Source organism: Mus musculus, chromosome 9 (assembly GCF_000001635.26).
Source record: "Mus musculus strain C57BL/6J chromosome 9, GRCm38.p6 C57BL/6J".
In the NCBI taxonomy this organism is placed as follows: Eukaryota; Metazoa; Chordata; class Mammalia; order Rodentia; family Muridae; genus Mus; species Mus musculus.
This window is the reverse complement of record NC_000075.6, coordinates 46,061,046-46,073,144: the sequence shown is the minus strand read 5'-3', so window position 1 is coordinate 46,073,144 and position 12,099 is coordinate 46,061,046. Positions and strand designations below refer to the sequence as shown.

At 43.4% G+C, this 12,099-nt stretch overlaps 1 protein-coding gene and 1 long non-coding RNA gene across 3 annotated transcripts in view; one reads left to right on the top strand and one right to left on the bottom strand.

Annotated features, from left to right (window-relative positions):
- Sik3 (SIK family kinase 3) overlaps positions 1–12,099 on the bottom strand; it is a 211,375-nt gene that overhangs the window by 151,050 nt on the left and 48,226 nt on the right. The gene's annotated exons all lie outside the window — the stretch shown is intronic.
- The window catches only part of Gm46110, a 31,729-nt gene that overhangs the window by 6,524 nt on the left and 13,106 nt on the right, over positions 1–12,099 (top strand). The window contains exon 3 of the long non-coding RNA XR_003948323.1: positions 9,686–9,762. This is a non-coding gene — a long non-coding RNA (predicted gene, 46110). The remainder of the gene's footprint in view (positions 1–9,685; positions 9,763–12,099) is intronic.

Here is a 12,099-nt window from a genome sequence, read left to right as displayed (position 1 = left end):
TCTTCCAAGGCAACAACTAACAAAAAAAAGATGACAATCTAGTACACATTGTGCACACACATACACACACAAACATACAAGCACACTTAAAAATAATAAAAATCAACATTTTAAAATATTGTTAAATAGAAGGTTAGGAAAATAAATCATATTTTATATGATTTTTATGAATATAGCTATATATTAGCTAACTAAAACTGAATGTCAAATTTCAAAGGGTGTATTTTGAAAGAGTAATTCTACATTAAGTACATTCTATCGTAATAAGGAACATCTGTTGAATTCTTTTTTTTTTGTTTGTTTGGTTTTTTTGTTTTTGTTTTTTTCGAGACAGGGTTTCTCTGTGTAGCCCTGGCTGTCCTGGAACTCTTAATATACTGTAGACACCCGACTACATGTTCTTCATGATTACCTGGTTCACAAGGACACTAAAGAAGTGAGTAGCTGCTGTTACTTTACAGAAGAGTAGTTTGGAGCTGTGCCTAGCACTCAGTAAGCAGAAATGCAAGCGAGTAACATTACACTGTGTGAGGCAATAGTTAAGCTAGGAGTTGGGTATCACACAGCAGGGTCCCACCTCTCCTCTGAATCACTGACTGTATAAATAACCATAAACCCATCCGTAACACGGCAGTGTCCACAGACAAGGTGACAGAAGGTAGTCAAAAAGGAAATGCTGACTTCTGGGTGAAGAGACCAAGACAGGTTTCCTAGGGAAGGTCTACATGAATGAGCTAGACCTCACACAGAGGTGGGGAGCTAAGTACAGAGTAGTAACCTTAGCTGAGGGCAGAGCTAGCATGGACGACTGGCAGTGAATGAGCCTAAACACTGCAGGGGGCGCCGAGGAGCATGGGCTGCTCTGTGGAGAACTCAGGTGTGGCTCCCAGCACCTACATGGCAGCTCACAGCCACCTGCGACTCCATTTCCTGGGGATCCAGTGCTCTCTCTTGGTCTCCCTGAGAATGCACACATATGGTGCACACAAGACAAGCAGGGGAACACATACACAAATAAAAATAGATTAAAAGTAATAACAATGTAGGCTTGGAGCCATATGTTAAGAAATCTGAATATTCAAATCAGAAGTTTGGATTTTAATGTCATAATCCTACTTCACAAGCTGACCTTGGATTCCTGCCTAAACCTGCCAAGTGCTGGGATTACAGGTGTGTGCTACCACACCCAGTCCACTCTGTTTTCCTCTTTCTTATGGTTTCTCTGTAAAGTCTACTTAACGCACATCAACATGATGCTTTGATACACAGTAGATAGTAGCTGCCATCTCACAATCACCCTCCCCTTTCAGCAAAAACACCCATGGAAACCGCTAAACAAAATACATCATTAATTATAATCTTCATGTTGTATACCAGGTCCCTCCATGTATATTTTAAAATCTAGTTTAGTATGAACAGTTCCTAAGTGAACTACACAGAAACTAGAAAAACCGAAAATCCCCCACCATGAGAGCAGCAGAAAGAAAAGACAACATCAAACAGGCATTGCCTGCTTCTCACACATGCCAGCAATCCCAGCACTTCGGAGCCCAGGCACAGGCTGCCAGACCAACCTGTCCTACAGAGCGAGCCCTGGATCATGCTCTGACTTCTCAGGCTATGCTCTAAAGGTACAATTAATTAAGTTCTGGTTTTCTCGTCGAAAGTAACCCAAGGGGTTCTCAAAGTATTCGCCTTTGCTTACTCTCACCCTACTTTTTTTTCCATCTTTCTCCTTCCAATTTACCGTCTCCCATTCTCTATCACTCCTTCCATGAGCCACCCTCTCATTAAGGGCCCACTTTTGTCCGGAGCATACACATCTATGTATCTTTAATTTATGAATCTTTAATTCTCCTAGAGGTTTTTTGCTATTATCTTGGGCCTGTGACCTGCCCTCCTGAGTTTCAAACAGCCCTGCAGGGATAACACAGGCATACACACTCGAGTCCTCCATGTGCAAAGCCTGCCCACGGTGCCCACCCAAGCACCCTTTCCCACTAAGCCTAGTACTCAACAGCCACTCCCACCTCCTAAGGCTAACACCCATTTACAGACTGGTCCTGGATGTTCCCATCTGTGCTCCTGTGACTCTACCGGTTGATAGATGACATACACCAATCAGCTCATCCAGCAGGTTAGGAAGGGAGCAGTTAAGAGAGCAGAGAGGTGTCTCACACACAGCCCATCTAAGTGCGTCCAGCTTTAACTGTCAGTACGTGTACGAGAAGTTGATACACAGCACAAGCCTTTGCCCAATCTCAGTACCAAGAATCCAGGCTGCATTAACACTCATGAATGAAGTTAATGGACTTAAAATTCACATCACCTTTAAAAAGCTTTACCTCCAGGACTCTCTCCTCATTTCTGACTGTCTAAATGCTTTCAAAAAGCATTTTAGGCTCAACCTCAACTCATGTGAATGACGGCCCTAATTAAGGAAAGCCAGGTGGCTAGAATGCTGAGAGATGAAGCCCTGGCTTAAAATAATTAATCTCTCTCTGCTCAGCTAAGATGTGAAGTGCAGCACCAAGAAGAAAAACAGAAGACTCAGAAATGACGGCATATAACTAAGCTAATTAAGATAAATTCTTTAAATTGTTTACTTAGTAGCCGCCAAATTCTATAAGGAAAATAAGTGCTGCTGTAATTATGCAGCTTCGGATCTCATTAGCTACCACAGTGGAAGATTATGTATTGTGCAATAATTATATTTGTTGAGCCAATAAAATCAAAAGCTACTGTCAGAGAGCTGTGTTTGTTGCCCCTTACAACAATAAATCTTTTCCCTCTTTCAAAACTACACCAGACCCAGAAGAGTTCCTAAAACCATCTCCATATTCAAATTATAAACTATTTACTTGATCGGTTTCTTCAACCTATGGAGAAATAGTTTCTGATTCTGCACAGGTCTTTCTCACCACCTCCCTAACCAGTTAGGATGCCACTCCAGAGAGGAAGGACTGGGAAGCTCCAGTTCTGAGAGGAAAACGACGGGCAACTGCCCATTTCTAACCAGCAGCTCTCCTTCTCCGTCTCATCCTCATAGTCTCCAGTCGTCGGATAAATCAGGCACCAATGCCATATAAAGTTAAGGCTGGTTAGTCCTCAACTGTCTCTCCACTTAGGGAATTTTAAGCAGAATTTTCAAAAATACTGAAATCCAATGCACGGTGTGCTGGGGCTTGCTTTTAATCCCAGCACTTGGGAGGCACAAGCAGGAGACTGGCTAGTCAAACACAGGGAGTTAGTTGCAGAGAAGACGCTCTCCAGATCCAATGTCTATTCTCCTGAAGTCAAGCATACCCTAGAATCCTACTACCTTTGCTTTCCATCAGCCAACGCAATCCCATGTGAAACAAAAGCCAATACAAACAGTGTTTTCTTCCCCTTCCTGCCTGGCACACAAGTTTTAATTATCATTTAATTGACTTGAAGGTTACTTTCATAGTACAAGACTTCTAGCTCAGTAAAATACTTAAGTCTAAGAAGGAAAGCAAGCTCAGGAAATGTCAATTACTGGGAGGGACAAGAAGCCACAGGTCCTGAAGGTAGTTCTTAGCAATGTTGTCGTCAAAGGCAAACAACCATAAAACAACAACCACAACAAATGCCTAAGAAACTATTGTAGTTTGGGGATGCTTTCTTTGCTAATTTGTTTGCTTTGTTTTGTTTTGAGACAAGCTCTATTGTAGCTCAGCTGGCCTCTATGCGGCTAAGGAAGACTTTGAACAAGTCTTTGAACAAGCTGTACCTCTGCTTTATAAATCTGGGGAGCAGGAATGTGATGGAGAAAACTATCAAACTTAGTGTTTATAAAAGTTCATCTCAGTAAGAGCAACAGGCCTGCCCACTCTGGTTCTATCTATTCACAGCAAAGTACGGTATCTCTATTGTCAAGTCCTGCATAGGCAAGATTTGAGTGCCAGTGACTAAACCTTAATTATGCCTCATTCAGACAAGCCAAGACATGCTACTAAACAAGGAAAGTGCTCACTGGAGGGGGAGTGATGCAGAACACAACGAAGTCAACCAGGAAAGGCTTGGCCAGACAGTGGGCTTGATCCCAGCACTCACGAGGCAGAGGCAGGTGGATCTCTTGTGACTTTGAGGCCAGCCAACCGTGAATCCCAGGACATCTGGGCTACATAGAAAAAAAATTGTTTTCAAAAGAAAGCTGATCAGTTTAAAGATAAATCTCTTCACACTCTTCATACTGCACAAACAAACAAAAACTTAGGATCTTGGTAGACCAGGCGCACAAGGCCCAAAGCTAGGTCCAACTCCCAATACACACCCCCAAAAATGTTACTGCCAATATAAGTTTTGGGGCCAGCAAGATGGCTCAGTGGGAAAGGGTGCTTGCAACCAAGCCTAGTGACCTGGCTTTGAGTCCTGGAGCCCATATGATGGCAGGAAAGAACAGACTACTAGACATTGTCCTATGATCTCCACACATGCACTATGACACATGAACACCCACACATATGTGCATATACATATACACAAAACAAATATGTATGCTTATATTAATACCTAAAGAAGGTAAAAATGAATGATACAACAACACGTTTTAAATGTTATAATAAAACCTCTTCTATTATACACTAAATAAAACAATGTTTTAAAGAAGGCAAGTAGCGAGATGCGGTGTTGCACTCAAGCAGAGGCAGGTGAAGGCCTCTCTGAGTTGAAGGCTTATTCTACCTAGCGAGTTCCAGGCCAACTAGGGCTACAGTAGTCACCAAACACAGAAACAAACACACACACACACACACACACACACACACACACACACACACACACACACACGGAGAGGGAGAGGGGGGAGAATTGAGAAGAGGGGGGGAGGAGACAGGGGAGAGGGAGAGGGAGGGGGAGAGGGAGGGGGAGAGAGAAAGACCTGTTAGAGTAATAAATAATACTGTTAACTGCAAATCAGCCACAGGAGTCAACTCAGCTACCTTTTCTTGTTCTCAAACAATTGAGACAGTGTTTGTTAAGCCTAGCAGAGGAGTCTGGCTCTAAAGGTGACAGCTGGCTACGTGAGTTGGCCTCATGTGGACTCGGCCCACTTCACTCTTCTGATGGTTCAGGAGCAGAAGCAGAGCTTCTATCTAAGGACAGTTTGGAAAAGACTGTCAATCTACATTTGCTTCAGGCGCGGGGTGGGGTGGGGTTACCGTCTGTTCAGCAGCCAAGGGGCATGGGAGGAGAGTGACATGTGGCAACACCCTTTCTGGCCTCCAGTCCACATGGGTTTGTGGTTACTCTTGTACTACAAGAGTATCGCTTTCAGGGCTAGAGCCTGCTAAGCCCCTAGGAAAGCCAGGCTGGGGACCTGGGCTGGGAGTTTCCCTTGAGTTCCTCCAAGGCCCAGCCCAAGGCAAGAGCGGCTGGCAACCGCTGAGAGTTCCCACCTCTGCCCTATAAAGACCACAGCTGGGAGCTAGCTGACCAGAAGCCATTATAATCTCCTACTAGAACCTCAAAGACGGCTTTCACTGGAGGCTCTGGTGTGGAGTTAAAAATCAGAATTCTTGGTCACTAAGCATGTTGTAAAAGTTGTCTAATTCTCCAAACAATAAATGAAATTTCCCTCTACACTGCCTACCTACAGAGTGGGAGACTGGCTATGTAGCTTGACCACTCCAGGTTTCCTGAGAAATTCTGAGTATTAAACTAATCTATACAGGCTGCCTTAAGCAGTGTGCCCATGACTCTGGTATCTGATTCCTAAAGTTGACATCAGGTCATCCTGTGTAAACATACACACACCAAACTGATCAAACTGGATTCCAAATCTCAGAGGTTTAAAACAAACCTGCCTGACATACTGGTGTACACCTTTAATGCCAGCACTCAGAAGGCAGAGGTAGACAGACCTCACTGAAGTTTCAGGCCAGCCTACTAGTCTACATAATGAGTTCCAGGACAGCCAGGACTAGAGAGAGATCCTGTCTTATTCTTTCTTTCTAATATAAGGAAACTAGATTGGAAAGTGGTAAGTGACTGGGAAGGGTCATACAGCAGGATAGGAGCAAGAGCTGAGAAGCAGGGGTCGTGACAGGCTCTGTTCAGCCCCAGACAAGGAGAGCGCCCTACTAGTCACCAGCACTTTCCCTCCATCTGCCTATCCTTTAGAACACACAGCTCCTCTCTGTTCTTCACAATAGTCTGTGTGGTAACAGGCACTAAGTCATAGTGAAGGGTCATTTACCAAGCATGATACAACACTGCGGCAGAATGCCCATGGGAAGCAAGCAGCAAGACAGTGTGAGAAAATAAAGGCTTTATTGGGGCCACATGATGTGTGTCTCACTTCCCCACTGGCCGCAGGAGCTACCTTAGGGCAGAAATTCTTCACCCTAAATCAAGTGTGGTGGTGCCATTAATATTTGGGGTTAATATCTATAGTTATTCTCCAAGACCTTAAATTAGTACAAAAGACATACATTCATTTCTATATCAAAGTGTGTACAATTTAAAATTAACATCAACCCCAGCATGGAAGCACTCACTGTGGTAATCCCAGCACTGGAGAAGCTGAGGAAAGAGGATCATTCAGTCCAGAGCCAGCCTGAGCTACTAAACAACATGCTTCAGAAATCAAAAACAAAATAAGCTGGGCGTAGTAATACTGATCTGTAATCCCAGCATTCAGGAGCAAAGACAGAAGGGTAAGACTTACACAAAAAGGAGGGAGGAGGAGGGAAAGAAGGAGGGAGGAGGAGGGAAAGGAGGAGTGAGGAGGAGGAATTGTGGACCATCCTCCATTATACAGGAGATTTCTTTATTTAAAAGTAACATAAATCTAAAACAAAGCTATCACTAATTTTAATTAAATAATATCAGCAAAAATTCAATGAAATCCGAACCCTTGGACATTTGACACCCATAACCCTCTGGTAGTCACCCTCTCCCCATACGCTTTATAACACCATAGAGCTCATCCAAGTTAACGTTTGCTTGCTATGAAAAAACAATGGCCAAAAGCAGCCTGGGGAGAAAATGGTTCATTCATCTTACACTTCCAGGTAAAAGTCCATCACTGAGGGACAGAGCCAGAGCTCAAGGCAGGCACTAAAACAAAGGCCGTGGAGAAAATGGAAAGCTTACTGACTTGCTCTCTGGCTTAACTCAACTATCAAACCCAGAGCCTCAGAACCATACTAGGCAAGGACTCTACCAGCACCAGCTATCTCTGTCTCTCTGTCTGTCTCTGTCTATCTCTCACAGCCCAGGACCACCTGACCAGGAGAAAGGCCCTCCCATACCAGCCAGCAATCTACTGGAAGGAAGCAGCGCCTCAGTTGAGCCTCTTTCTTCTCGGGTCTGTATGGGTTTATGGCAAGTTGTCAAAACCATGAGCATGTTTATCACTATCTTTTTCCTAGAAATTGTATTATTTCATTATATATATTTCAAAGTATTGAGTTTTAGGGCCTAGTGATACAGCTTGGTTGACTGACTTCCCAGCACCTCAAGAACAAGCAAAGTACTTAAAATTTAAATAAATTTCAACTTTAATGTAATGAAACCAAACTTTTTATTTAAACTATTTCTTTTAATCTTAATTACTGTCACTGCTATTAACATTATACACTTTTAAAGGTCAATGTAAATGTATTACACATTTTGACAATTAAAAACACAGTGAACTGCCTTCAAAAGGTTGTCTGGGTGTGGTGGTACAAACTTGAGATCCCAGCACTCAGGAGGCTTGTGTTCCAAGAACCTGAAATTAAGGTCGGTCTCCGCTACAGAATGAAATCAGGCCAGACTGAGCTACCAAGTGAAGGTGGGCTGCAGGGTGACACAGGCCTTAGGAGCACCTAGCACTCTTGCAGAGATCTGGGGTTCGGTTCCCAGCACCGACATAGTTCAACATCATCTGTATCTCTAGTTCCAAGGGACCTGGCACCATCTTCTGACTTTCAGACACACATGTACATATACACATGGAGGCAAAACACTCATGGGCATAAAATACAATATTTTTTAAATTGCTTATTTTTTGAAAGGCAAAAACTTAAAAGTCAATAAAATATTTAACTCTATAAATCAAAAGCCTGCTAAAAGTCTCTGTAAGATATCATTGGACAACATATTTGTCCAATGTCTACTTTTTTAAAAAAGACCTCTGAGAACTATGGCCGGGGCCTTTGGCCTACTCACTTGCAGTGTCAGAACCTGCTTCCTCTAGAATACTTTGTCATTCACTCTCCAGAGTTTTGCCTGGAATAGGGAATGTTTCTTAGAAATTTCAACAACTCACACTAAGATTTACTGACAGTTGATTCCACCGGCTGCCCTACTACCTTCTTAAGAAGAGTAAGTACAGAAGGTGTGTGATATGTAAAAAAGGCCTTCTCCAAAGCTGGTTTACCCCACACGCAAGGCAGACACACACACATTTACTCCATCTTTATTCATCCTCTACCTTAACTCTGCCCAATGCGGTTACAGGCCCTGGACTATCACCAGCCTTAAATCAGACTGAGTCACTCTCTGCCGTGGCTACTCCTTCCCTTACTTGGACTCAGAGCACTGGAAGCTGTCACTCACAGTCCCTCATGCCAAGAGAACAGGTGTGAATGTGTCACCACTTAATACAAGGTGACTGACTGTGTTAGAACCCAAGGCCTCAAGGGTGCGTGCTTGGCACGTGCTCCACCACTGGGCTATATCTCTGCTCCTAAATATGCTTAGGTGGAATCTACATACTATACACTGGTTCTTTAGATGTGTTATTTGCCTTAAAAGACGACTCAGAGTTATACAACCCTCACCGCCATCCTATTGCAGAGCGATCCTGCCTATGCCCACTGCCCATCGCTCCCATTCCCACTTCTGTGCAAGGTGCTGGGGTTTGTGACTATCTACAGATTTGCCTGTTTGGGGCATGTCATTCCGATGGAACCATACACTGTTGCCGTCTGTGTCTCGATTCCAATACTAATGTTTTCAGGTGGTGTGGCAGCGCCAATAGCCCACTCCTTTTTATGGCTAAACAATACTCCATTCTGTAGATGTCACATTTTCCTTATTCATAAGCTGTGAAACATGAGGTTTTTTTCCCATCCTTTGGTTACTGTAAATAACAGTTATAAACATTTATGTAGGAGGTCAGGAGAGAATGTTTGCATGATAATCTGAGTTCAAACCCCAGAAGCCATGAACAAGCTGGGTAGGTACAAGTATTGACAGCCCTAGTAGGCTCCTGCAGTGAGATAGCAGGCAGAAAGAGGGTTCCTGGAAGCTCTCAGGCCGACTAGACTTGTCTATTTGGAAAAAAAGAAAAAGAAAAGAAAGAAAAGAGACTGTATCAAACAAGCTAAAAGACAAGGACCCGCTCTGGCTTGTCCTCTAACATTCACACGCACACTAGAATTTATGACCCAGTAACAACTATGCATTTCCTGAAGGAGCTGCTAATTATCTACCACCAGCACAATATACAGAAGAATATATTTTATCTTCTATATCCTCCTTATAAGACCTGACTCCAACTCCAAAACAACAACAACAACAACCCAACCTCAAAGGGATAGGCACATGGGTCAGTAGAGAGTACCTGCTAGGATACAGGTCCTAGCTCGATCTCCAGCGCTGAAACAACAACAAAAACATTTTGCCTTTTCCTTCAGCCTCCCGTACATATTCTCCTTTTTCTTGTTTTTAGGGATGCTGGGGACCAAATCCAAGACCTCAACATGCTGAATGAGAAGTCTACCACCAAGCTACATCCACAGGCCATAAGTGTGTTTTGGAATATTTTCTTCCTTCCTTCCTTCCCCTCTTTTGCTGTTGTGGCTTTAAAACAGGGTCTCCCTCGATAGCCCAGGCTTGCTCTGAATTGCCTCAGCTTCTTAAGACCTGGAAGTAGAGGGGTGTACCACCATGTCTGGCTCGGAATTGAAAACACACCCACTGGGAGGAACACAAACATCAACAGAATGACACAGAGATGCTCACAAGCAACACCCCAGTGTGAGGGCTGCACCCCTGCAGTACTAGATGACATTACACACTCATTCCACCCTTGCAAACACCTCTTCTAAAATTCTGTTCAAGACCAGTTAACCGCAGACTTGTGAGGGCATTTAGCCATAGCCCTTAGCGTTAAAGATCAGACACCATACTATCCAGACTGATTGATACTCTAGCAGTTAACAGATATGAGTCCATGAGTGTCATCCATGCAGTCAACAAATCCAATTCAATGGAAGGTGAAGGGGCTGAGGCGAAGGGGAAAGGAATAGATTTCTCACCATAAAAATATTTTTCAAATGACATTTGATTTTGGGGTGGGGGATTGTTTAGTTGGTTTGTGGTTTCTTTAGAGTATAAAAGCCCAAGATGATCTTAAACTCTTGATCCTTCTGTCTCTGCCTCCTTATAGTGCTGTGATTACAGGCAAGCACACCAAAAATGGAGCTTTAAGATGAATCGTATACAACAATTATATAAGACCCACCACTGGGGGATGTGAGACAAGACTATGCAGAACTCTATAAACAAAGTCTACAATTTCCTGTGATTCCACAATTATGTTAAAGTTAATAAATCTTAAATGAGGCTTAGGTTAGGCATGATGGCACACACCTTTAACCCCAAGACTGAGGAGGCAAAGGCAGACAAGACAGGTTTCTGCAGATTTGAGGTCAACCAACACAGTGAGTTTCTCCAGGCCAGCCAAGGGCTGCATAGTGAGACCCATCTTTCAAAAAATAAAAGAGGAGAACAGAAGAGATCATTTTAGAAAGGCACCATCCTAAGAAGGTCCAAAAGGAAAATGCAATTCACATGAGAAAAATTACAAGTAGCCCAGACAACCCACACTGTCCACTCACGGATGTGGTGGGAAATGAAACAGGAAAGGCACTGGGAAGCAGACTGCAAGAGGCTGGAGGGAGTCAGTGCTACACGTGACTTGACTGAGCTAAAAATGCCGACATAGCAGGTAACTCGCCCTTCCAGCACACCTATTCTAGATCAGGTTAGCACTCCCGTCAGTAGGCTGGAGAAGACGTCCTAAACAGCAGAGCAGAGAGGAAAGGAGAAAGAAGGCCCAGAACTATGGGAGCCAATTCCAAAATAAACTGACGTGGGTGGAGTGTGTGTGTGTGTGTGTGTGTGTGTGTGTGTGTGTGTGTGTGTTGGTTCTGTTCTCCAGAGAACTTGACAGACCCCGAAATGTCAAGCTAAGCAACTCAGAACTCAGCCAGCACAGCAGGGTGCTCTGAGAAAAGTCAAAGCAGGATAGATTAATATGGAACAGGAGACAAACCAGTCAGAGCACAAGGCCTCAAGGCAAAAAGACCAGTTATTACTGCAATAGGACAAGCAGGGCCTGGCGTAAAGTGTTGGCAGCAAAACTAGACCACAGGGTCTTGATTACTTAATACTCTGCAATCCTTTACAAAAAGCCTGTGCCTGGTACTTATTCCAAGCTCTGTATCATGCTTATGATAAAGACGTATCTTCTTATTGGATGTGGAGACACTCAGAATTTTAGCATTCAAGGCTAACCTAGGCTACATACTAATACCAAAAAACAAGCAAACAAACAAACAAAAAACTTAAAAAGAAATCTCTTTTCTGAATTTCCTAAAAAATAAAAAGAAGAAGGGTTGAAATGATCATCTTTGGTGGGTTTGGTAGAACAGTGTTGAAGGGCCAGTGAGACAGCTCTGCAAGTTAGCTTACTCGAGATAGGAGCTCATCACCAAGCAAGACAGCTTGAGTTCAATACCCAGACCTGTCTGCTGGGGAAGAACCAATTCCAAAAGCTGCTCTACAAGAATGGTGGTGTCTAAAGCATGCTTGTACACACACACACAAGCAAATAGAACATTGCTTCTTTGAATAAGCTTTAAAAAGCAAAACAACTTTACTTACATCAATAAAACAAACAAAGGCCAGGCATGGTGGCATATTCCTTTAATCCCAACAACTCAGGAGGCAGAGGCAGGGAATCTCTATGAGTTCCAGGCCAGTTAGGAGTACACAGAGAAACCCTATCTCTAAACAAAGCAAAAGCTCTAAAAAGAGTACTTCGTTTACAGACTGCGTGCCTTTGGTACACATTACACG